General features: G+C 38.7%; 1 protein-coding gene across 1 annotated transcript in view; it reads right to left on the bottom strand.

Annotated features, from left to right (window-relative positions):
* The window catches only part of GPC6 (glypican 6), an 885,938-nt gene that overhangs the window by 547,067 nt on the left and 311,362 nt on the right, over positions 1 to 27,509 (bottom strand). The gene's annotated exons all lie outside the window — the stretch shown is intronic.

The following is a 27,509-nucleotide window of genomic DNA, read 5'->3' as shown; positions in this document are numbered from 1 at the left end:
GAAAAAGGAAGAAAAGAAGATTAAGTAACTTAAAAGAGGAGGAAAAATCGGTTATTAATTGGGCTAGGTTGGGACCTTTTATATTTATGTGAACCATCTATGTATAAAGGAGAGTAAGGCCCATGAAAGAAATGAAGAACAAAAGCAGTAAAGGAAGTGGGCCAAAACAGTCCCAAACAGGAACGATTAAACAGTATACATCCCAGGGAAAAGTAACCCCAGAAAGATCTCAAGGGAAAAACGGAAAAGCTGAAGGGGACATTAGTTTGGAAAGTAGTCCTAGACTATTGCTGGGACTAAATATTAGTAGTCAACAAACAATAGGAGCCATGGAGAGGAGTGAGAATGAAAGTGAACTACAAGTACCAAATAAAAAAGAAATGGCAGAGATGTTTAAAGATCTAGAGAAAATAATAAAACAAGAAATGGCAACTATTCGAAATGACCTGGGGCAGGTGTTGAGGAGAGTGGAAGAAATGGAGGAGAAAAGTAAAAATCAGGCTCAAAACATCGAGGAAATAGAAAAGAAATAAAAGAACATGGGGAAAATACAGAAAAAAATTATATATAAGATAGAGGTACAAGAAAATTGGGACAGGAGGAGTAATCTTAGGATAAAAGGAGTTCCAGAAAATACAAAAGGGGAAACATTGCAAGAAATAGTAGGAAAAATTTTAAACTCCATAATGGACAGACCTGCCCTAGAGGTGATTGACTTGGAGGATGTCATGAGAATAGGAAAGGGATATAATATATATCAAGGGATATAATTGTTAAATTTAACAAATATGGAGATAAAGAAGCAATCTGGAGAAAGATTAAAGGAAAAGCAGTAATTAGCTATGGAGAAATGGATATCCAGATATATGCGGATCTTACACCTGAGACTCTGTGGAGAAAGAGATCTTTAAAACCCCTTCTAGAGCAGATGAGGAAAAAGAACGTGTTTTATAGATGGGGGACCCCAGCGTGTTTAATTGGATGGAAAGATGGAGTTACAGCTTATTTGAGATTCCCGGAAGACCTGAGAGACTTTTGTGAAAAACTGGAGTTACAAAGAATGGAGATTGTTGGATGGGAGGAAGAGGAGAGATACGAAAAATGAGACAAGAGGACTGGCTGTCTGCCAGAGAAATGAAGTGGGGGGGGGGAGGGAGAGAGGGTTATGAGATAAAGTTCCCCCTTTTTTTTCTCATGTCTCTCTCTCTCTTCTTCCTGGCCCTTTAGTCTTCCTTATAGAAAGATATTTAGTAGTGTGTCAAGAGGCACTTGGAACTACAATGAGTAAATAAAAGAATTGAGGGTACTGGGGAGGTGGAGGGAGGAGGAGCCGTTCATGGGCGGAGTTGTGACCCTTAGTAACAATTCAAAGGTGGGGAGTGGGTCCCCACAAATGAATAGTAGGTATAACAGTCGCCTAAAAATGGGAGGGGGGGGTAGGGGGTAGGGGTATTGATACTAGGGATAATACTCTGCAGGATTAAGAGGGGTACCAAAGCAAAGGAAAAGAGGAGGAGGAATGGTAGAGGAAAAGAGGGATATAAATAAGATGGAAGAACTACAAGTGGTTACATATAACGTAAAAGGGTTGAATTGCCCTGGGAAGAGATTTAGGCTATTTAAAGAACTACACCATAGAGAGGCCTCAGTGGTTTTTTTTGCAAGTAACACATCTCGAGATAGAATCTAAGGTTAAATTAAAATCTAGAGATTATCCAATATGGTATTATGCAGATTCCCCAATCAGGAGAGCTAAAGGGGTGGCAATAGGGTTTCAGAAAAAATATAAGATTTGAGTTGGAGGATAGAAAAGAGGACCCAGAGGGGAGATATGTTTTTGAAAGGTAAAATACAAGAGGTGGAGTGTACAGTAGCGAATGTATACTGTCCAAATAAGAAACCGGAGATGTACTTGAAAGGTGTGTTAAAAAGACTGATGGATTTTAAAAAGGGCTGTTTGATATTAGCCGGGGATTTTAATTTCTGTATGGACCCACAAAATGATACAACCTCTTCTGTGCAACGTGAAGGAAATAGATCTCTGAGATTATTAAAGAAGACGATCCATGAGTTTCAATTGGTGAACGCATGGAGAATTATGCATATGAAGGACAGAGACTATACATTCTTCTCAAATGCACATGAGACGTACTCAAGGTTGGACTATATATTGATAGAACATCGATTTTTAGAATCAATGGTCAAAGTAGATATAGGAGCAATGACTTTTTCAGACCACGCCCCTGTCGTGTTGAGAATGGGATGGGGAAGGAGGAAAACGGAGGGGGTGGGATAGAGGTTGAATGAAGCACTTCTCCTTGATAAAGATACCACCCAAAGGATTGGGAAAGAAATTGAGAGATTTTTTTAGAGAGAATGAGACAGAGGATGTATCAATAGCTACAGTATGGCAGTCTCATAAGGCATACATAAGAGGTATCCTAATTTCAGTTGGGGCAAGAAAGAAAAGAGAAAGGAGAGAGAAAATCAGTAGGCTCCTAAAGGATATATCTGATTTGGAAGAGACACATAAAAATAGTATAGCAAAAGAAATAAAGCAGAAGATAATAAAAAAAAAGGGGAGTTAGAGACCTTGATGGAGGAGGAGAGAAGGAGAGTCTATAACAAAGTGCTAGGTGAGAGATATAGATGGGGAGATAGGCCGGGAAAATTTCTAATGAGAGCCTTAAGAAAAAAGAAAAATAGGAATTATATCGATAAAATAAAAAACCCTAAGGGAGAACCGGTTCATTCAAATAAGGAGATTGCAAAGGTATTCATGGATTATTATAGAAAGCTGTATAATATCAATCCCTATGACGCAGTAAATAATAGGGAAATGGAAAATAGAAAAAAAAGAAAGATATATTTAAAAAATGCGGGTCTACCGAAATTAAGAGAAGATCAATTAAACTCCCTTGAAGCAGAAATTACACAAGAAGAAATAAAAATAGCCCTAAAAAGCACAGAGACGGGGAAAAGCTCAGGACCGGGTGGTTTCACGGCGAGGTATTATAAAAAGTTTAGTGAACAACTGACCCCCAAATTGGAAAAATATATGAATGCCCTGGGAGGAGAGATCGATATGAGGAGAGAATCATTACAGGCTCATGTGGTATTATTACAGAAGGAAGGAAAAGACGCCTCAGTGTTCTAACTATAGGCCAATCTCACTGTTGAACTTAGACACCAAGTTATATGCAAAGGTCTTGGCAAACAGGTTGAAGGAGTTTATGCCTAAATGGATACATGGAGATCAGGTGGGCTTTGTCCCAAGAAGGGAGGGTAGGGACAATGGGTTGAGATCCCTGATGCTTATTCAGAAAAGTAGAAAAGAGGAGATGTCGGCGGTGGTTATGTCAATCGACGCCGAAAAAGCCTTTGATAGAGTAGATTGGGGCTTCATGATGGATACCTTGGAGGCTATGGGAATTGGAGTTAGAATGAGGGAATGGATAAAAAAAGTTGTATAGGGAGACTTCTGCAGTAGTAATAGTAAATGGGGAAAAAACAGAGCCCATTAGAATGTCAAATGGAACAAGACAGGGCTGTCCTTTGTCCCCCCTATTGTATGTTATGTCATTGGAACCTTTACTGTCAACAATAAGGAGGAATGGGGATATAAGGGGAATTCAGATAGGAGATATAGAGCACAAAGTGGCGGCCTTTGCGGATGATTTATTGTTTTATGTGGGGAATCCCAGGATAACACTACCAAACCTAATGAAATCGTTGAAGGAATATGGGGAACTATCAAATTTAAAAATTAACCCAACAAAAACTGAGATCTTAACTATAAATATCCCAAAAAGAGAAAAAGAGAAAATACAAAAAGAATTTCCCTTCATTTGGAAAGAAAGAGATATAAAATATTTGGGAGTAAGACTTACTGCGGCATATAAGAACCTATACAAACTAAACTATATTTCATTAGTAAATGAAGTGAAGGGGGAAATAAAAACTTTAGAAAAAGGAATTCCATCATGGATAGGACGTATAAACCTGGTAAAAATTATAATAGTACCGAAAATTTTATACAGATTTCAAATGATACCAATTAAACTCCCAGAAGCCTTCTTTAAAGTAATAAAAAGAATGATAACCAGATATATTTGGAGGAATAAAAAACCGAGGGTATCATATGAAATACTAAGTAGAGATAAAGGGAAGGGAGGCCTGGGAGTTCCAGATATTAAGAGATACTACAAAGCAGTAACATTAGGGAGAATTTTTGACTGGATGTTCAATTTAGAGGGGAAAAGTTGGGTAAAAATAGAAAATGCACTTAGTGGAAATAATTTGAACAGAGTTATATGGTTACCGGCACAATTTAGAGGTTTGAAGGAGGATATAAGTTTGTACACTGTAAATGTTTTAAGGGAATGGGATAAAATACACAAATATATGAAATGGGAATTTAATTCTATATTAATGCCACTAAGAAACACAGATTTTTTTTCCCCTAGGTAGAGAGGAGATAACAGGTAAATGGTTTAAAAAGGAAGATGTACAATTAGGAGATATAATGGGGGAGGGGAAACCGAAGCCCTTTAAAGATATGGAAAAGGAAAAGGGAAAGATCTTCACCAGGTTAGATGAGTGGCGTTATCACCAATTAAATTGTTTTTGGGGAAATCTCCCAAAACCTTTGAGAATGAAAAAGGATTGGAATTTGTTTGAAAGGTTGTTGGATACACGGGGGGATGGGAAACACGGAACAGCTAAAATATATAGAATTCTTACGGAATTAGACACAAATACAAAACCAGTGCACATAGTAAAATGGGAAAGTGACATGGGGGTGGTATTAGATGAAGAAAAACAAAAAAAAATAAACAGATTAGTTCACGAAAATGTAAGTTTGAGGGATGTAGAAATAAATTATAAATGTTTGACACGATGGCACATTGTTCCGAGTGTAGAATGCAAGATAAGTGGGGAGAAATCACAGTGGTGTTGGCGAGAATGCGGGGAAGTGGTGACAGTGTATCACATTTGGTCCGAATGTCCAAAAACTCAAATATTCTGGAAAACAATAGTACATTTAATAGAGACCATTACTGAAGTAAACATCGGGTTAGATCCAGGGATGTGTCTGTTACATAGCTCAGAGCTATCAGTTAGCAAATATAAGAAATTAGGTTTAGGGTACTATATGAACGCGGCAAAAAGCCTGATCCCCAAGTATTGGAAGAAAGTAGAAATACCGAAAGAGGAGGATTGGATAGAAAGAGTAAACTGGATTAGTAAGATGGAGAAGCTATATTATATACAGGAAGACAAGTTAGAGGTATATTCCGTGAAATGGGAAAAATGGGAAAACTTTGTAGCAAATGTGAGGAAGTGAAATGTAGAAAATCATAGAATGGATAGATGGGTAAGATATGTTTGCTTTGGATAAAAGATAGTGAAAAATGCAGAGTGGGGAGGGTTTCCGGGGGGGGAGGGGTAGGGGGTATTGTTTTAAGAAGGGGAAAAATAAAGTAATAAGAAATAATTGTATATTTATTATGAATGAGATGAAAATATTTTTGTTATTACTGTGAAAAATCAATAAATATTTAAATTAAAAAAAAGATGGTATACATTAAATGATGGTATGTATCAAGAAAGAGAAATAGACCATCTCATAGTGTAACAAACCAGCAAGCTTTAAATTTAATAAACGTATTGCACTTACAACAATCCAAGCAAAATCCAGCATGTCATGAATTTCAATACAAGTTTTTAACCAACAAGATGTCGGCGGTCTGTGTCGGCATGTGGTGACGTCACAAGCTGTGTTGATGCCCAATGTGTTTCATCATCAACAGATGTCATCAGGGGCATGGCTAACAGATGGCATCACGCTACATATAAGTACACTGGAAGGACCCTTCTACTAATCATACTGTGTTCCAACTAGCAGAACCAACACTAACCAGCGGCTACAAAGGCCTTCAGTTTCCAAACTATGATAGCCAAAGACAAATATGTATACATATAGTCAAAGAAAAATTATTAGTTTTTTTAAGCCAAAAAACACCCTGATAAAAAAAATAGCACCCATGAAAACTTAAAAACCTTATGCAAATCACAAATATATTAAAAAATAATAAAGTGCCCGAGCCTAAAAGAACATAAGAAACTAAATAGATGGGAATGAACTGTTACTAATCAATGCATTCACATCCCATTCTATATTTAGGTCATAAGGCACATAAGATTTGAAATGATATATCCATCTTGTCTACAATTTGGATATCTCATGCCTAACATGATTGCCTGTCCAATTGGGAGTAAGCTTATCTATAGCAAAAAACTGGGTACCAATTGGGTTCTCCTGAAGAATGATAGGGTGCTTGGCCCTTTTGTTGCCAGAAGTCCCGAATGTTATCTTTTAAGTCTACACCTTTGAAACTATTCTCTGCCTTTAGACCTGCCAGTTCATACATTCAAAAGAGTCCTGCAGTATTTATACAGTGTAATGACTTTTAGCAAGGTTAGGTAGGAACCAACATAATGGAAATGTGGTCAGAAACACCAATGTAGGGATGAGGGGAAATCTCTGTATGCCCCCTTTGTATTTCTATATTCTTGATCAAGCAGGTTCACCCTCAGGTAGCAATAGTGACATGCTAATGAACTTTTGGTAAAAAGTCTGTCGAGTCTGTCGAGTTGACATGATTAAAATCACCAGCAAGCACATTGAGAGCCACTGGGTACCTATTTTGAATAAGCAGATGTTGTCTCCTTTAGTGCATCATTAGCCTTAGCACTTGGGGGAACACAGACAGAAACAATGACACTACTGTAAACTTCCATAGCAAATAACGTGACTGGCATTTTACTTTTGCTTTAAAAATTCTGCTGCATCAGTACAGTGACTACAAACCAAATCTCCTCGGAAGAATAGCATCTCATTGAGTTGGAAAGGCAAGTTCTGCATATTGTTATTTAGCCAGGTTTCCATGAGGAGAAAACACAACAGTTCATAATCTCCTGACAAATTCTGAGTCAATTAGATCCATTTTGTTATCAAGTGAACACACTTATGCCAGAAAGAGCTATAGAATAACTGGCCTAGTCATGTTAGTTCTATGTTTAGCTAACAAACTGGCCTGTTTGCCCCACTTCTACTTCTGCACATCCCTTCTTTTGCTTCTAAGCCACCTTAGTCTGTTATGCCAGTCTGCTATTGATGGGTCCTATGACTGCAAAAGCTGCAGCCTGCTATGCACTGCTCTAATCTCTGGTGAAAATGAAGCAGGCAAATTATTAATAATATGCAGAAGTTTGGCTTGACTGTACATTCTTGGCATAGTTTCACAGTTTCAACACCATTTACAACATACCCAAAAATCAGAGAAGCCACTGAATACTGCATGCCACCATGACAGTAACAAGCTAAAGGCTTGTAAATCAGCAGTGACAATGATACCCGTGGCCCTGCAACATTTTCCCACCCCATTGTAGTACAAGCAATCACTACAATGGAATGGCAGTAGGGTGACAATGTTGGTCTAGGTTCAGAAGCAGTGCATCAGTGATGTCACCCTATCACAGGAAGCTGTATGAGGTAGGCTTTAGTGTTAGGATCAACAAATATTTGTGAGACTTTGCAGGGGGACTAAGAAGTCCTAAATCACATATGTTTAATGGCACACCTCAGTTCCACTTTAACCCTATCATGAACAGGAGTTTTTAAAACCTCAATGCCCAGACCAAATTTAGCAGCTTCGGTATTCATATTTGGTGAATGTCACACTCATTTCTTTATGAATAAGGACAAACATGGTAAAAAAATGAATTTTGGATATAAATTTGGAAAATTTTACACATAACCGTTTTTAAAGCTCATCTTAGTGCACTGTAAGTATTCAGTAGGCTAGCAAGTTTAGTATTTACCTTTTTATCTTGTGCACTCCACTGATCCATTGAATGTTTAACAGCATCCTCTAAAGAAAGGCGCCTGAGTATATTACAGATGGTGGTCATCAGGGATTAAAGGAATCATGTACTGAGAGAAATACATAGACCTGCACTGTGAAACTGCTGGTTCTTTGAGTTTCATATGTCAAAAGCTTCTAAGTCACTAGCTCAAATACAGATCATGAACTCTGACTTCAATGGTGACATACTTGCTCTAGGTTAGTAGCTAAGAAAAAACTGAAGCCAGAGATGACAACAGGTTTGAATTATAACAATTCCTGGTAAACATCCAGCATTATCAGAAGCATTCCTTCCAGTGTTTGGCAAAATAATGCAGAAAATTTTGACAGTCTACTTCTGATTGTTTGCTGTAGGTAGCATTCTCCACAACACACTATACTGTTAAATGCTTAAAAAAGAAAAAAAAAAAAAAAGCTTCAAATGTGTTTCTATGTACTCTGGATTTCACAAGCATTCTGTTTAAAGCCATACAAATGAGACAAATAGATTGACAGCTAAATGTTAATTTTACACATGCTGTTATACTCATGAAGTCATTAATGTAGAATGTTTAGCAGTCAAGATGACAGCTTTAGTTCTCCCAGGCTTTTGCATTGTGTAGTAATTGTCTTTTCAAGAAGACACATGGTCAGCCCCCGAACTGTCCTATCTGTCAGAGAAGATGAGTCTACAAGTATACTGCCCTGTGGGGATAGTGACTGAGAACTGGCAGCTGAAGATGCTCCCAGTTAATGGAAAGTAACAATAACATAATCTGCACACCAGCCAATTTTTTAGAATTCATAATGTTACATAGGTAATTTTTTCTGAGAGCATGTATTTGAAAAACATATTTTATGGTGCATATGTTTTATTAATCTAAAAATAAATACTAAAATTTAGGCTTCCATGAGTGATGGTTGGGGCAGAGAAGAGGGAAGGGTGTGTGTGTGGTGTATTCGAGGGGGTCAGAGACTCTAGCCCAATGTGAAATGCAAAATTTTGCAATAAATGTAGGGATTCATACTACATGACAATGTGTGTGTGCAGTTTATGTGTACTCTTGATTAATGTAGTCAGGAAAAGAGCAATTACCCAAAGCAACAAATCGGAGTCTGGCACAGCATGTCATTAAAAAAATTTAAATCAGAAAGTTCTATAAACTGTTAGAAATCAACTGAAACCCAACTTCATTGTCTGTGTTATGATCTTTAAGGGTGAAACACTACACAGTGCCTTCAACTACAAAGGTCAATGAGGACCTACTATGAATCCTTAATGCTTAATCCCCCCATAACATTTAAACTTTGGCCTTAAACTTAATTGTTATCACTGCTACACAGTTAACATCACTTTACCTCTCTCTAAAACTGAAAGTACACCTATACTTAGGATAGGTAGATTACTTTAGTAATGTTCCTCTAGTCTAGTCTAAGTAGTTAACACCTTAGGCTTCCTTCACTTACTTTAAATTCCATCTAAACTATCTATTTTTTTTGCTTCAAAAAGTAAACAGGCATTTACCTTTTTACTTTTGCAGCACTACTCCAAGAGGAGCAGCTGAATTGTTTTGTGATTTCTCTGTACACATGAAGATGACACACTCAGCACCTACCAACACACCTTGAGGTACAGTCAGGTCCATAAATATTGGGACATTCTAACACACAATTCTAACATTTTTGGCTCTATACACCACCACAATGGATTTGAAATGAAACGAACAAGATGTGCTTTAACTGCAGACTGTCAGCTTTAATTTGAGGGTATTTACATCCAAATCAGGTGAACAGTGTAGGAATTACAACAGTTTGCATATGTGCCTCCCACTTGTTAAGGGACCAAAAGTAATGGGACAGAATAATAATCATAAATCAAACTTTCACTTTTTAATACTTGGATGCAAATCCTTTGCAGTCAATTACAGCGTGAAGTCTGGAACGCATAGACATCACCAGATGCTGGGTTTCATCCCTGGTGATGCTCTGCCAGGCCTCTACTGCAACTGTCTTCAGTTCCTGCTTGTTCATGGGCCATTTTCCTTTCAGTTTTGTCTTCAGCAAGTGAAATGCATGCTCAATCGCATACTCGGATGCGGTAAGATACCGCTTAGTGAATTGTGCCCACTGTCTGGATGGGAGTTTAGAAAGCAGTGTTTATAGATCATGTTAAGATATAGCTTCTTCTTTTTATGATAGACCTTTACCTTGTTTTTTTGGATTGCATGGCAAACTGTGTTCACAGACAGTGACTTTTAGAAGTATTCTTGAGCCCATGCAGTCCCATCACAGAATCCTGCCTGTTTTTAATGCAGTGCCGTCTGAAGGCCCGAAGATCACTGACATTTGGCCTTGTCCTTTCCACACAGATTCTCAGAATCTTTTGCTGATAATATCTACTGTAGATGATGATATATTAAAGTTTTTGCAAATGTATGTTTAGGAACATTATTCTGAAATTGATCAAACAATTTTTAAACGCAGTTTTTCACAAGTGCTCTTTTTATACCCAATCATGTTACTGACCATGTGAATAAATCAAAGAGTGCGCTAACTATAAGTAAATACAAAAATTATTAGTTTAAAATAATGATGTCCGTGATAGAAAAAATATAAAAGTACATCCACCATAACAAAGTAATTAAACAGTTTTGAAATCTTGTATAAATCAAACACCGTGCAAAAAAAATCCACCACCGAATGAAATGGGTACACTCACCAGAGCTCCATGCTGACCAGATTATAAGTCAGCAAAGATAGCGTTTGCTCTGGGAGCGATGATTAGCAGAAGTAATCCAAACTGGGAGCAATATACTGCAAGCAGCTAGTCAGCACAATATGGAATAGCCTTTAACCTGCTGTGGTTTGTAAATCAACAAGTGCAAAGAGGTGCCATTGATACAGGTATTGAGAGCAGGACAGAGGCCACTTAAAGAAGAAGGTACAGGTCTGTGAAAGCCAGAAATCTTGCTTGTTTGTAGGTGACCAAATACTTATTTTCCACCATAATTTGCAAATAAATTCTTTCCAAATCAGCCAGCCAATGTGATTGTCTGGATTTTTTTTCTCATTTTGTCTCTCATAGTTGAGGTCTACCTATGATGCAAATTACAGGCCTCTCTCATCTTTTTAAGTGGGAGAACTTGCACAATTGGTGGCTGACTAAATACTTTTTTGCCACACTGTAGATCTTTCCCCTGTCAGCACCAGCATGTTGCTTTGTATTGCTCTGCATAGCAGAGTAATACAAAGCAACTTGTTTACACAGTAAAACACACACAGGCCACATAGTAAAACAGCACACAATTAACCCTTTGATCACCCCAGATGTTAACCCCTTCTTGCCCAGTGTCATTAGTACAGTGTCAGTGCCAGGGGCAGACTGACAACTCATGGGGCCCCCGGACAATAGGGGATCATGGAGCACTGGGTCCTTGCCCAAACTCAAAAAAGCCTATAAAAAGGTACCAGGGACATCTTATGGGGCCCCCTACTGACTCCGGGCCCTCGGGCAGTGCCCGAGTTTCCAAATGGTCAGTCCGTCCCTGGTCAGTGCTTGTTATTAGCACTGATCACTATATTAGTGTCATTGGGTTGTCAGTGGCAGTTAGTCAGTTCCCCCCCCCCAGTGTCAGAATGTCCGCTGCAGTCCCACTATAAGTCGATGATCGCTGCCATTACTAGTATAAAAAATGTAAATAAAAAACAATTTCAGTATATATACCACCATTTGTAGATGCTATAACTTTCACATAAACCAATTAATTTACACATATTGGGGATTTTTTTAGCAGAGACATGTAGCAGAATACATTTTGGCCGAAAATGTATGATGAAATTTGATTCTTTAAATTTTTGCACTGGATATGTTTAGTAGCAAAAAGTCAACAATATTGTTTTTTTTTTTTCAAAATTGTCAGTAAAACGCAGAGGCAATCAAATACCAACAAAAGAGAGCTCCATTTGTGGGGAAAAAAAGGACAAAAATTTAATTTGGGTGCAGCGTTGCATGACCACGCAATTGTCAGTTAAAGTAACACAGTGCAGTATTGCAAAAAATAGCCTGGTCAGGAAGGGGGGTAAATCCTCTGGAGGGCAAGTAGTTAAAAAAAAAAAGAAAAGTCTAAAGGAAGCAAAGAGCCTTTTGTTTGTGCATTATGCCATCTAGGTTATCTAAACAGCAACAGTTCTCTAAGTTGGATAGGTGTCAAAATAGTGAGAAGGTCCAAGTATCGAAAAGCCTTTTCATAAGGTACTCCTATTATTCAACAGATTTCATTTTATCAAAATGCATACATTTATAAAAAGCATACACTTTTGTGACAGATCCTTAAGAGTAGGAAGATCTGGAGTAATCCAATTTGTTAGTAATAATTTTTGGATTTCTAAGAGAGCAAGATGTTCAAATCTATTTAACAAAAAGGTTGTCCTTCCTACAGAGGAAAAAAACTAGCTTGAAATAATAGCAGAGAAGAGGAAAGAGGTTGTACCCGTTGTCCCGTTAATTGAGTCAAAAATTTGGGACCATACTAACTGAATCTGTGGGCAGGCTCATAGTAAGTGGTGAGTGGTTAATTTTTTTATATCATACAACCTTGTCCAAAATAACACCAGGGAAATCTTTTTGTAAACAAAGCATTTTCTTGACTTACTGGTCTTTGCCCAGCTTAGAAAACTTCATAAACTGGGTTAACAGAATAGAACCCATTTGTTTGATTGAAGTGACTGTTCATTGATCTTACTGAAAAGGTTGTAAACCCTTACATATACCCAGTGAAGTGAGTGGCCTCAGGTGATACACAGAGATTAAACAAATCCGCCTACATAAGTTGTACCTGTCTATCTGCAGTCTTCTCTTCTCTACATCCATTCAAAGTGCTGAATTTTAAAGCTTGTCTGAGATTTCAAAAGAAAAGGGGGCAGAGAGCTGAAGTTACACTCAGTGAGGAGAGCTCTGAGAGCTGATTGGAGGGAAGAGACACACCCCCTTCCGCACAGCTAACAGGAATGAGGCCGAGGCTGACAATCTGCTGGAGGTTCCTCCCCTGTCACCATTTTTCTTTTGGTGTCCGCAAAACTTGTCAGAAGTGGCTCATGCTAATAGTAAAGGAATGAAGCAGCAGATCAAAATGACACTTAGTGATTTTAATTGAGATAAGTACACACTATAGAGTGATATGCTTTGTATATATTTCCTGTCTGAGGTTTTACAACCACTTTAAAGTGTGTTAACTTAAACAAACCAATGCTCGTCATATGCAATTGCACATGGCAGGGCACTCCAAGTAAACACAGCTTTACTTTCTTTTTAATAGCATTCATATTTAAGAGATAACAGTCACATTGCAAAGTGAGCATTCTCTTTGTTAGGTAAACAGTATCTGGTCCTTTAGTAAATCAACAGCAATGTATAGGCACATTTATATAGGATGACTGTGATTCTGCTAATGGAGGAGAAAAAGTGTAGTCAATGACCGTACAGAGAAGGGTTGCTTCCTTGCCTCTGCTGCCTATAAACACAAGCCTATTGTACCTTGCAGTAAATCTAGCTCTGGCTATACTTGCATTACAGATGCCTCTTATGGTCAGCTATTTTGATGGTCTGGAAATGTAATTTCTATTATTATTATTTGAAATGTATATTAATGTTAAGTGCTCTGCTGTAACAATTATACTCTATAGTGTTTACTCATAGGCTAAATAATACTTGATTCAACATACAAATTCTACAATGCGAGCATCAAATGACATCAGTGGTTAAATGATGGAAAGTGATATACACACTGTTAGATAAAACAATTAATTTATAATAATAGAGGATTCTTTAAATCTGTAAAGCTTTGTTTTTGAAAGGAAACATAAAACTATACCTGGTACTACTCCCCAAAGCTTAGCTATCTGGAAATTCCCCAGGAGGAGCTTTCATAGGCAGAAATCTCAATACATTGATTAAACTATATATAACATAAATATTTAACATTACTAAATGTAACAATATATAAAATATTAACAGTCCCATATCTATTCGTGGGTATAAAATGTAATATGATATTCAGAAACCAAAATAGAAATCTCAAACTATAAACTTTCAGGTTCCAACACACAAGTGTAGCCCATTAATTCTTTTCTTATAGGGTTATCCAAGTACTACACAAAGGAGTTGATTTATCAGAGAGATATAGAACGTTCAGTATACTCAGTGAATAAGGTAAAGTTGTGTTCACTTCAATACTCCAATCACATGCAAGCAAAAATCTTTTTTTTTTTTAATTCCCTTGCACTTGATTAATTAAAATGGAGCATGTTAGTTATTAGCAAATCAACCCAATGATTTTAAAATATGTTGCTTAAGGCGACTCATATTATTGCACTTGCAACAGTACAATTAATTAACCTATTGACGCCAACATTATGCAGGCCTTACTGCCAGGCTGCTGCATATATGCGACCCTGTTAAAACAACTTACCGTGCTGAGAGTGCACTCCCTATATGGTAACCGACAGTGATCAGTAAGCTCTCGCTGTATGCTTGCCAATCACAGCAGTCGCATGATCTGAAGGCCTGCCTCCCGGCTTTTAGAACCTTTAAAGTGCCAGGAGGCAGTTGGAGCCAAAGGGTTAATGTGACATTTTCAGGACAAGATTTTGAGGATTTGCCATTCTTTTTGGTGAAAGCAGTAATGATACAGGTTTAGCAAAAAAAAAGGAATGAATCTGCAAAAACAACAATCTCTAGAGCAAACACACTCACAGGGCGAAAAAAAAAGATAGAGTTGCAACTCATCATAACAAAGGATAAAGTGCAAAAAAAAAACTTTAGGCAATCCCCAATCTGAGACAAATAATTTAGCAGAAAACTTTATTCTGACCACAGGAAAGTAAAAATGGGAACAAAATACTACAACAATAAATGCTGCAAACTGTTCAGCCACATCAATCCAATAAAAAAAAAAGTGATATACACAAAAGGAACCTTGAGTATTACTGGATCACACAGTTGCATCTCCAGTAATGTGGTATACCTCATACAATGCAACAATTGCAACTAGAGATGATCCACTGGTGAAACAGGACAGAAATTACAAAAAAGAAGGAATCTACACAGACATGCCATAAAAGATCGAAGAATGCTAATAGAATTTTTTTTTAAATAAAACCTTTCTGTTTTCATTACATATCTTATTTTAGACAAATTATATCATCACTAGGTCTTTGTTCTTTTTTTATGCAATGCTAGCAGATTAGTGCTGGTGGGGGGGCTTGGCAAGTTGCTATAAATAGTTTCCTGTAAACATCAGAGCACCTTGATACATGCAAGCAGTGGACTGGCTTTTGGTAGAAGTTTTTTTAAGTTAAAAAAGTTTTATTCTTTTGAAGATTAAATAAAATAAATACAACTGTAGACAGTAAGACTTCCAGCTACACTATTGGGTCTTAATAAAGATTTGTAAGCAGGTTGCATGACACCATACAAAAAGAGTTATAAAACAACAATGTATTTAGTCTGGAAACCATTGAATCATAAGTGGCATCATTTGTCCAATGTGGGCTAAGCAGTTAGTGAAAAAACTGTAGTCAGTAAGTGTACAATTAAGTTCATGTAGCCATTCAGGTAAATATTAGAGTCCGATAGAGAAGAATTCTGTGAGCAATAAACCATACAACAATTAAATCACATGGGTTGGCCCATCTGGTTGTTGACATGGCATCTGAAAATGGGTCAACAACAGAGTCTAAGAAGCTTTATGGTGTAGTGTGATACAAAATGTATTTTTATATTTTCAAAAGTTGAAAATAGTGCAGCCAGTAGCCTCCTGTAGTAGAGGGCTGAGACCTAGGGGAAGCCAAAAGTTTTATTCCTCCAGTCTCCAAGGCGATACATATGGAGGAAGGGTGTTGGGAGTCCCATAGAAATAGAACTTTGAATTCAAGGCCCAGGGGGAAGACAGGATGCTCTATGATGAGTGTCAAAATGTCCTACATATGTAGACACTTCAGAAGCTTTCAAGAGAAAATCCCAGGTTTCCACTAGTGACGGAATCTTAAAAGGTAAATATTATGAATTAGAGTTTGCCAAAGGCTGTAGCCAAAGATGATAGCATGGGAGAACAGGTGAAATTACTTTTTCTACTGCCAATCTTAGTTTATAAAACTCATGAAAACAATCTAAGCTATGTGCAATGGAATGTTTCCTTATACGTAGCAATTTTGATACATGTTTATTGTATATTTTGCAGTGTTACTCATTCTGGTATTATGCTGCTTTTTAGATATTCTTAGATTTCGTTCTAGGTTTAGAATCTGTTGCTTGGTATGATTAACTTAATTGATTTTATAGGTATGTTATGTGCTGTTTATTAATGCTTGGGATCCACCCTTGCAGGTGGTTATTTTAGGGTTTGTTTTGTAACTAGCAACTAGCTATGACTAAGGCTGTGTAGGCAGATATGCGTCAGCTGTTTCTTTTAGCGTGCTGGACTTTTTTCAATAAAGCAATTTATGGAACAGTTGTCTTGTGTCGTTGTTGCATTTACAAGTCTTTGACACCTAGGCAGAGGGAGGCTCAGGATGAGGATACAATGAGCACTAGGTATAGATCATGGGTGCTCAAACTGTGGCCCTCCAGGTGTTGCAGAACTACAAATCCCATGAAGCATTGCAAGGCTGACAGTTACAAGCATGACTCCCAAAGGCAAAGGCATGATGGGACAGTATAGATGAACAAGGAAGGAGGTGAATTCTCGACATGATAGCATAAAAGTATACTCATTAGCCCTACAATTAGGGTTTATAAATTTTCTTTTTGAAACATTAAATAATGTAAGGCCCATCATAATTTTTAACTGAGCTAATTTCCAAGAATTAATTTTCTGTACCAGGCTACTTTAAACATTTTGTGTATACACCACTATACAGAAATGTATTTAGCTGTTCAAATGTAAGGACTGCAATTTTATGGAAACTCTGAGCTAAAACTAACAAAAATCACAGCATGGCACCCCACTCTGAACCACAGGCACCTGCCGATTTCCTTCATAAACTTACAAAACAGGACTTCCACTGCAAGCCCATCTTTATTTTTCAGAGAATGTGCAGAATCAACATGAGTCAAAGTGCATTTTGATATTTTCATTCAGCTGTTTTATAGCTGACCACAAACTGTTGCTATGGCAAGCATGTAACCATATTTTTCATCCATTTTCTTGCAAAATTGTTTTTTAAAAATATGCTAACAAGCTTCTGAAAAAAGTTTACTATTGAGAATATGAGCTTCACTGTTCATTCAATTTGCAATTTTAGTGGGTTCAGGTGAGGCCAAAGGGTTTACAAATAGAGATGAGGCTTGCGGTCATATTAGGGGGTTTCCAATTCTTTAGGGCAGTTTCCTGATTTTTATTTTATTTTGGTAGGTTTTTTTAAGCTTCGGGTGCTAATAAAGATAAGTGTACTTTGCTAGCCTAAATAAATATACCAACAAATATTATTTATTTGTTTTAAACTTACTTTTCAACCTTTGTCATTTATACAGCAATAAATTATCACCAATGCATCTTTACCTTTTGTCTAATACACCATATTTACCAAGCAGGAGTGGCTTCAACGGAGATGAGTATCATGAAGCAACCCTAGCTGGACTGAACCTCCCATTCACCACTGTTTTCAAATGGCAAAAGGCCCATTTCTCCTTCCCAGCAGCAGCTGTTGTTCTTAATGCAAAGGAAGGATTGCCTCAGGAACCTGTTTTACAGTTTTCACAGATAGTACTTTATTAGCTTGCAGGAAATTTTGTAGTGATTGCCAATCGAGTAGCAGGAGGAGTGTTGTGGGTGGGCAGAATGGGAGCATGGTGCTATGGGAAGGAGGGAAGAGTGGCAACATAGAAATTAAGTCAATATATAACCAGGGTTGTCTTCCCAGAAAATGCTTTGAGAGACAAGGAATGAGGTAGGCAGCAGGGGCATCTGCATAATGTTTGTGAACAGTACCATTCAGTAGGGATGCACCGAAATTTCGGTGGCCAAAACGTTTCGGCCAAAAACACCCCTTTTGGGCCGATATGAAAAAAAGCATTGATACAGATGCAGAAAAAAAAGCCTCGCCGCCACCCACCCATCGTCGCCGCTGCCCGCCCACCCGCCGTTGCCAGCCCGCTGCTGCTGCCACTGGTCGCTACTTGGTAGTTCTCAGCCTTACCTGAAAAACTATTAAATGATAGCAGTGCTGGGCATAGAGAATAGTGAAGGAAAGATGGCCTCCACGCATCTCTCGCACGTAGTGGTGAATGCATATGTAGGCCATGGCCACATATGTAAATGGTGTTCAAACCACACAGGTGAGGTATCGCCACGAATGTCAAAGCAAGAGCAATAATTCTCACACTAGACCTCCTCTGTAGAAATTTTTAAAGCATCATCCATGGAGATTTTTAAGTACTGCAGTTTCACGCCATTCCACAAGCCTGTGCAATTTTAAAGCGTGACATGTTGGGTATCTATTTACTCGCTGTAACATCCTCTTTCATATTTTACAAAAAATGTGGGGTCTATATTATGTTTTGTTTTTTTTTAATCAAAGGGTATTTTTTTCCAAAAAATATATATTCATTTTTAAAAACTGCACATTCCGGTTTCGATTTTCGGCCAACGGCATTTTGAATTTTTGGTTTTGGTTTCGGCATCAGAATTTTCATTTCGGTGCACCACTACCATTCGGTAGTCAAAGGATTCAGAGCAAGAAATCTGTGGACAGTGGTAAAGGAATGCCCAGTGAGTAGATTGAACTGACTTTTGTTCACAGCACGCCACTGCATCAAATGAAGAACAAAAATCTAAGTGCAAGCACAATGTACTCTGATTATCATTGTAGATGTCTTCTTTCACATTTACTGGTTATCGGCAGTACTTTCCTCATGCTGTCACAGCATGTGGAAAGTACTGCCAATAACCGGCAAGTGTGTTTACATTGTGATCAGCTGTGATTGGACTCAGCTGGTCACGTGCTAAAGGGCTGCTGTGATTTGCCCTTTAACGATGTCCAAGGACACAGGGATTACAGAGAGGGCCAGGTGTGCACTGCAGCAGGCACGCAGGGGGCGCAGTTCTGAGATGACGTCATATGACGCCCTCCCAGAACTGATTGACTGTGCTGTAGCCATCATTTGGCTATAGCACGGTCAGCAAGTGGTTAATACATGTGTCACAAAAACTTTAGAGTGCAAAATCTGGTGAGGCTGTACATGGCAACCAATCAGCTTCTAATTTCAGCTCATTCAACTGAGCTCTGAGTAACCACTTGCCCTCCTGAGGATTTAGCCTCCTTCCTGACCAGGCCATTTTTTGCGTCACGGTGCTGCGTTACTTTAACTGACGATTGCACGGCCATGCAAATTTACGTCCTTTTTTTCCCACGAATAGAGCTTTTTTTCAGTGGTATTTGATTGCCTGTGCATTTTTTATTTTGTGTGCTATAAAAAGAAAATGACAATTTTGGGGAAAAAAACAATATTTTTGACTTTTTGCTATTAAAAAATGTCCAGTAAAAAAATAAAAAAATCTAATTTCATCATAAATTTAGGCCAAAATGTATTCTGCTACATGTCTTTGCTAACAAAAATCCCAATACATGTAAATTAATTGGTTTACGTTAAATTTATAGTGTTTACAAATGGCAGCATATATACTGTTTTGTTTTTTTTTACTAGTAATGGCAGCGATCAGCTACTTATAGCAGGACTGCGGGACTGCGGTGGGCATTCTGACACTGGGGGGGAACTGACTTGGTGTCACTGACATCCCCAGTGACACCAATACAGTGATCAGTGCTAATAAAAAGACACTGTACTAATGGCACTGGGCAGGAAGGGGTTAACATGTGAGGCGATCAAAGGGTTAACTGTGTGCTGTTTTACTATGAGGTTGTGCACTGTGTTTCACTGTAAGCACACTGCTTTGTATGGCTCTGCTATGCAGAGCCATACAAAGCAGTGTGCAGGAGCTGCCAGGAGAGAGATCTGTATTGTTTCCATACAGTTCTCTCCCCCGTCGGTAATACTCGGCAATCACTGGGTTGTAGAGAGTAATCACCGGGCAGGATTCAGTGATTGACAGCCGAGGCCGTGGATTGGGGAGTGATTAGGGCGCACACACGGCTCGCACGCCCCGTATGCCCCCCCTTTTCCCTGAAAATGTGAAATCACGTATATATATACACGTGACTTTGTGCACCCCTGCCATCCTGTAGCAGTATTTCTGCTATAGGGCGACGGGAAAGCGGTTAGAAACCTGGAGCTGCACCAGATTTTGCACCAGTTTTAATAAATCAACCCCCATGTCTTTTGGGAACACTTATCTCCATGCCCGCCCCCCACCCCTCATTTATTGTGACACAAAGACACGAGTTGCATGGCACATTTTTAAACAAACAAATCTATACTGTATGTATACATCTATTTCTTTATATCTATCTATAATACCTGGAGTTACATTTACTAGTAATGCAGTATAACAAACTATTAATAAACATATTCAACCAATCACACATTAAATCATTAAAAAATAAAATCTCCAGGATTGTGAAACAAAATTCTTACATGGCAATTTATCTTACAATCTCCAGCAACTGTTTTTTCCGCTTACTGTAAAAAAAAGTGTATACACAATTACATTGCGTAAATTCCTATGCATTAAAGTGGTCACTGAAGCAAGGGAAAACACTGAGACATTTATTGTTTTTCATCCCGTCATATAAATGAAAACTGACAGGTAGTTTGTCATGATTTCAGTGGGGAATACCATGCAATTTAAAATAAAAATCTGTCAATTATCAGCTGTTCCCTAAGGTTAATCAACTGTATTGGTGGAGCAAATGTGAGGTATGGCACTTTCTGCCAACATTTTGTGCACCAATAGATTTCTTTTATGCCTTGCTACATTTACCACATTCTGATAGTTGTCAAATGGGCTTATAATGTGCCTTGTCAGGTAAATGAATTAGAATAATCAACACTGTGACCAATATATTGGCCCAGTTCTATATGAAATCCCATACAAATACAATAATTATGGTCCGTTTTACAGTTTTCTTCCTTTCTTTTTTTTTTATTTTTATGAGGCTAGATTCACAAATCCCTCTGCTGGTTTATAGGTTTGGTGGATTTCCAGACCAGAATCTGTGTTGCGTTGTTGAAAGCATTTTAGTTGTAAGATACTTGCTGCTTGCCGCCCATTCACACATGCGCATTTTAACACAACGCAGGTTACCACACAGGTTTATGTATGTTTGGTGGTAGTGCCATTGAAAATGAATGACACACATACAGAACAACAATATGCACCCATGAAACAGCACACCACTAAAATAAAATGGTGCAGGTTCATTTTTTGTGTGCACTGCAAACCTTTTTTGATAGGCTATCTTGAATCTCAGCTATATGCTCAGTGGTAACGTATGGTATGCTTACATTTTTCTACCTTATGCGAAAAATATGGGTATAGCTGATAATTTGTTGAAGGATTTTTGCTATGCAATGTTGTATATTATAATAACATTAAAAACAGCAGCCATAGGCTTTTTAGTATAACTTTCACAAAACGACTTCAAATTTTACATTTTTGTCATATGGCAGCTTACAGTGCAGAAGGATTGAAGACAATAGGACTTTTAAAATTGACATTGACATAACTTTGCCACAAGCAACTAAAGTAATTATGACACCTCATTTTGGCACAGCTGAAATGACTTGATAAGAAGCCATGACAAATGACATATCACACAGAGTGAGTAGTTTTATCACTAGAACACTAAATCAGCATGTCCTGAATTTTTTGCAATTCTCTTAAGTCATCAAATAACAGATCGCTTTATGTATCACAGTATAGCTATATTGCTGACAGACTTGTGTAAAGGAATGTGACTCATCCTTGTTTTATTGGAAAGCCTGCTAAGATGACCAATTAGGTTTAAAGTGAGGTCTAGCTTTGATGTCATCCTGCTAAAAGCGATTAAAATGTTATCACAACACATCACTAAAGGTTGGTTATTGCACTGATAAATTACAAAAATACAGAAAAGCAGCTGATGGCCACTAAATGTATATAGATGACAAGATTCAGCCTACCAATATACTTTTCACATATTTGAGCTTTATTCATGAAAGAATGACCTTTAAAGAAAAAGCCTGCTTATGTCGGTTGTCATTCTCCAAGCCAGATAAATATTTGATATTATCCTTCAGAGCATCTACCACATCAAAACCTGATTTTCCATTTAAACAAAGGAATGTCTATGACATGTGAGTATATATTGCTACCTTTAGAAAATGGACACTGGCAAACTTAAAAAAAATTTGAAGGCCATCTCCGGTATAACCCTGCCCTGAACTATTATGCTTCAGTTTTTTGAGAGAGCAAAACATATGGCCAATAAACATAGTGGCCTGGGACCTGTGTCCCTCAATAGACCGAAAAGAATTCATGGCAAGTACATACATCTTTGTTTATCTTTAAAGTCTTTATTTAATGAAAGGCAGGGATTCACAATCAAAATCTCATGATTAGAACATCTCAGGTACAACAGAGTGAAGTAGTCGGTTATCAACATGCATTAAATACAGAACATAATGCAAGAAAGTCAAAGAACAGCAAAGAATAGGTTTACAACTAACAATGCATGATAGACCTCCCAAGGCTGTTGCCTGCCAGAGTTTTATCCCAATGCCTTCTAGCAGTTACATTTTATGTTTATTAAAATAGAAAGAATTGAGAGGGATAAGAAGAAAAGAAAAGAGAAAAAAGGGAGAAAAGGGGGCATGCAGGGATGGTAAAGGGTGCAGCAGGGGATAGGACCAAGAACAGCAGGCACCATAGCAGGGCATGAGTAGAGACCTACTGTAAAAGGTGTGTTTTAGCATAGAGTCAGTTACTCTAAGCCAGTGGACCAGGACTATCCAGAGGTCTTCCCACAGCCGAGGGGTGTAATAACTCTTGATATGCAGAAGAACATGAGAAGATAGACTATTGACACCACATGTTACAAAATGTCTCCTCTCTATGATAAAAGGAGGCCATAAGGCTTTCCATATGTTGAATGTTATTGATTTTTGCCAGTCATAGGGAAAGTGGGGGGGCAGTAGGTTGTTTCCATAGGGCTGGAATACAAGCCTGGGCTGCATTCAAAAGGTGTATCATAAGTGAGGATTTACAATGGGTAAGAGGAATGCTATTGAGATATATTAAGTAACTTGTGAGATGACTGCCCAACAATACTAACATAAGCTTAACTACAAGCTGTCTCACTTGTTCCCAGAATGGGTAGATTGTTTGGTATTTTTTTCTTTCCTTTAAAGGCTAAGTTCACCTTTTGCGAAAAATAATAAATGTACATATTTTTGCAAGAAAAAAAAATGTGTATTTATTATTTTTCCCCCAGGAGGCTGCAAAACATTGCACCTATGATCAGTGGAAATATAGGTGTAACATGTAACATGCTCCAGAAGGTGAAACTAATCTTGTAATCTCCATTGAGAGACACAGGACTGTAGAATAGTCTATGACGTATGGGACATCTAAAAGCAATCCAACTAAGTGGGTGAGCAAAGCCACTAGGATAACTAATGGTTAGTTAAGTTGCATCAACATCTGTAGGATTGATTAAAAAGAGGAAGTTTGACCTGTAAATTCCATAGCTTGGAGTACAGTACAGGTTACTAGGCACCCTAGATTATAGACTGGAACCTTCAAGTGATTGGACACTGGCAAACTTTTACGGACACCCCACTAGGTGCCTCCCCTATAACCCTACCCAACATCATAAGTCCTCAGTTTTGTAGCAAGCAATGCTGAGTAACCCAAGATGGAAGGGAGGGTGTTCTTTGCACTGTACTGCACTTTAAGATATGACATTTACAGGTAAATCAAATCTTAATTGACTTATCTTAATTGTACAGTAAAGGATACAGACAAAGTATTCATAGACTCTGGGATGTTCCCAAGCAATGAATGAGAAGGTTGGGAATCAACTAGGCAAGCCGAACTAGCTTAACAACAACTCAACAGGCTCAACAACAACAAGGGTCAACAGACCCAACTTCAGAGTACTGCTGTAATAATATTGCAGCCAAAAGCTGCATCCATTGTAGATTGGATATCTACGTACCTAGTGGGACTTTGAAAAAGTATAAATGGAGGACCAGGTGGCAGCCTTACACAGCTGGTCTACAGGTGTTTGGTGCCAGAATGCCCAGGAAACCCCCATCGATCTGGTGGAATGGGTATGTAAAAGCACAGGGGGAGATTTGTCCATGAGAGTACAAGCTCTAATGATAGGATTTCTAATATGTCTGGTGATGGTGGACTTGGAAGCAGGGTGTCCCTTGCAAGGTCCTGAGGACAGGACAAATAGGGAATCCATCTGTCTAATCAAAGCTGTAGCTTCGAGGTAGGCTCTATTGACTCTGATTACATCCAGACAATAAAGTGAGATTTCCTTTGGATTCTTTGGAGCAGGGCATTAGGATGGCAGGACCATGTCCTCATTGAGGTGGAAGACTAATACCACCTTGGGAAGTAAGGATGGTCTTGGGTGTAAGACATCCTTATTTTTGTGAAATATGAGGAATGGCTCCTTACAGGAGAGAGCCGCCAACTCAGAGACATGTCTGATTGACGTGAAAGCAAACAAAAAGGTCATGTAAAACAAGATATGCAGCGCTAATAAAGTTACTAAGAACAAGTGGAAAATCAGAACATGAATAGCACAATAAGATAAGTGAAAAAACTCAGTCCATATTGCATGGTGAGATAAAGTGATAGGTGCAATTGTCCAAATAATCCATGGTCAGAGATAATCGTGACTCTTGTGATCTCGTGATTGTACAAATAGTACACTAACCAGATAGCGCATGAAATGCGCATGGAGCAATTAAGACCCGCTCCTGGTGCTCTGGACTTGTAATATTAGGAGGATGTCATCTGCAGGTTGGCCACCAGATGTCATCAATCCAGGTATATTCGTAAGTCATCCACCAGAAAAATCATCAGCCAGCGGGGGAGGGGGTAATCACACATCACTCCAAACCAACAGGAACCTTCAAAAGCGGGCTCCCATGCAATAGATGAGACCCAGAGAAGCTTCTAATAGTGTAGTATATCTTTAATAAGCAAAACTTACAACATGTACAGTTTTAGGATAAACTTACATCTAGAAAAGAATCTGGCCACCAGGGTGTCAGTCAAGATAGCCTTGTGGTATGAGTACACAGGTCAGGGGCACCTCTCTAACGCGTTTCGTGTAAATAACACTTCCTCAGAGGGAGTGTGCCCATGGTAAATGACTATGCTTATATAGAATTGTAATTGGCGCACAATTGTGCGTTCCTGCATCGCCGATTCCGGTTCGCGCATGCGCACTAGTGACTTTGCGGCCATTTTCCCAGTGATTTGAGTACATAGACGGAAAACGGACTTTCGCGCATGCGCAGTGAGCGCTCGCGGCCATTTTCCAAGAGTTTGTAACTAGGGAAGGCATTCGCGCATCCGCAGTGAGCGTTCGCGGTTGCCATTTTGTTGGTGCCACAGTGTACACATACTAAAAAGCCTCCTAAGCAGACGCCCAGCATCAGGAGCACCGAGGATTCTCTCTACTACCTTTACAATAAGCTCACAATACATTTTAATGAGGGTGAGCTTAGGACATTAAAAACATAAAAAATATATAGAAGTAAAAATGTATATAAATCTGGATTGATGACATCTGGTGGCCAACCTGCAGATGACATCCTCCTAATATTACAAGTCCAGAGCACCAGGAGCGGGTCTTAATTGCTCCATGCGCATTTCATGCGCTATCTGGTTAGTGCACTATTTGTACAATCACGAGATCACAAGAGTCACGATTATCTCTGACCATGGCTTATTTGGACAATTGCACCTATCACTTTATCTCACCATGCAATATGGACTGAGTTGTTTCACTTATGTTATTGTGCTATTCATGTTCTGATTTTCCACTTGTTCTTAGTAACTTTATTAGCGCTGCATATCTTGTTTTACATGTTCTCATTTGGGTTCCAAAGGTTACCTTTATGCTAGCTGCTTTATTCCTACGTTCCCAGCGCTCTATTATCAACTTATACATAAACAAAAAGGTCACTTTGCAGAAGAGATAATTTAACATCCCTGATGGGTTCAAAGGGTGGCTTCTGCAGTTCAGAAAGAACCAAGGTGAGATCCCAAGAAAGCACAGAGTGCTGCAATGGGGGCTTAATGTGAAATACACCTTAAATAAAACTTTTTGCAAGGGAGTATGAAGCCAGAGATCTTTAAAATAGAATGGACAAGGCAGAGACCTGTCCTTTTAGAGTGCTTAAGGCCAAGTTGAAGACCTGATTGAAGAAAAGCCAGAATGCGTGGCAAAGAGTAATCTTTGAGATTGAAGTGTTTGTGTTCGCACTGGACAAAGAATGATTTCTAGGTAGAATAGTACATGTTTGTGCAAGTGGCATTTCTTGCTTTTAGGTAGACAGACTCAGAGTCCCCTGTATCTTTTAAGACCTGGGCTTTAACAGCCGTGCCTTTCAAGCCAGAAATTATGAAGCAGTTGAGGTGGAATTCACACTGGAGAGAAGGAACAGATTAGCCTGAACTGAGACCAGGGAATTAGCAAGGCATACAAGGCTAGGCTAGAGGATCAATGGTCCTGGCTACAGAGATATTTTGCTGTTGAATCTAGAGGCTGATATGCCTACATTTGGAGTCTCTGATTTCTGACATATCAGATTGAAGATTTCAGGGCGAAGGGCCCATTCCCCTTTCCCCTATTCCCCCTATCCAGGCGATAGTGAGTTTCTGTCTATGAGATTATCTGGTGTTCTTTCTTCGAGGCTGCCTTGTTCTTGGTGCCCTTTTGATAGCTGATGTAGGCTGCCGCCCTGGCATTTTCTGACTGCACCCTGATTGGGAGTCCTCACAGAAATGGGGTCCAATATTGCACAGTCATCTGAACAGCTCCAGGATGTCTATGGGAAGTTTGGTTTACTTAAACCTGCTCCCACCATCTTTCAAAGCCTATGTTATCTACCCTGCAAAGAAAAAATCTATATACTTACCTATGCTGAGGTTGCTCCTGTCTAATCATATGATCAGGTCCCAGTGCTGGCTTCAATGAAGAGGAAAGATTGTGTAAAAATGGCTGCAGAGCCTATGCAGTGATGTCATCCATAGGATTACAGTGGGCATCTGTTGTTGGCTGTCCTCCCTCCTCTACACTGAAGCTGACACTGGGACCTGATCGTGTGACCGGACTGAAACGCCCTCAAGATAGGGAAGTATACAGATCTTTCCTTTCACAGGGTAGATAGATTAGGCTTAGAATTGGGATGGAAGTAGATTTATGTATAGTTAGTGTTTGACTGAACTTCCACTCTACACAGGTGACCATTTTCCCTGGACCATGAGGGACAAACGACTCCTCCATAGTCTCCCCCAAGGACTGGCATTTATTGTTATCTCTTTTCAGTAATAGGATAGAAAATATCTCTGTATTGCTAGGGCTGGACTTGTGATCCACCAAGAAAGGGATTTCCTTGCTTGACTGGATAGCATG

This window comes from Staurois parvus, unplaced genomic scaffold (genome assembly GCF_062004578.1).
Source record: "Staurois parvus isolate SC_StPar_1 unplaced genomic scaffold, SC_StPar_1.0 ptg000243l, whole genome shotgun sequence".
NCBI classification, from domain to species: Eukaryota; Metazoa; Chordata; class Amphibia; order Anura; family Ranidae; genus Staurois; species Staurois parvus.
The sequence above is the reverse complement of the archived record's forward strand: the minus strand, read 5'-3'. Positions and strand labels throughout refer to the sequence as shown.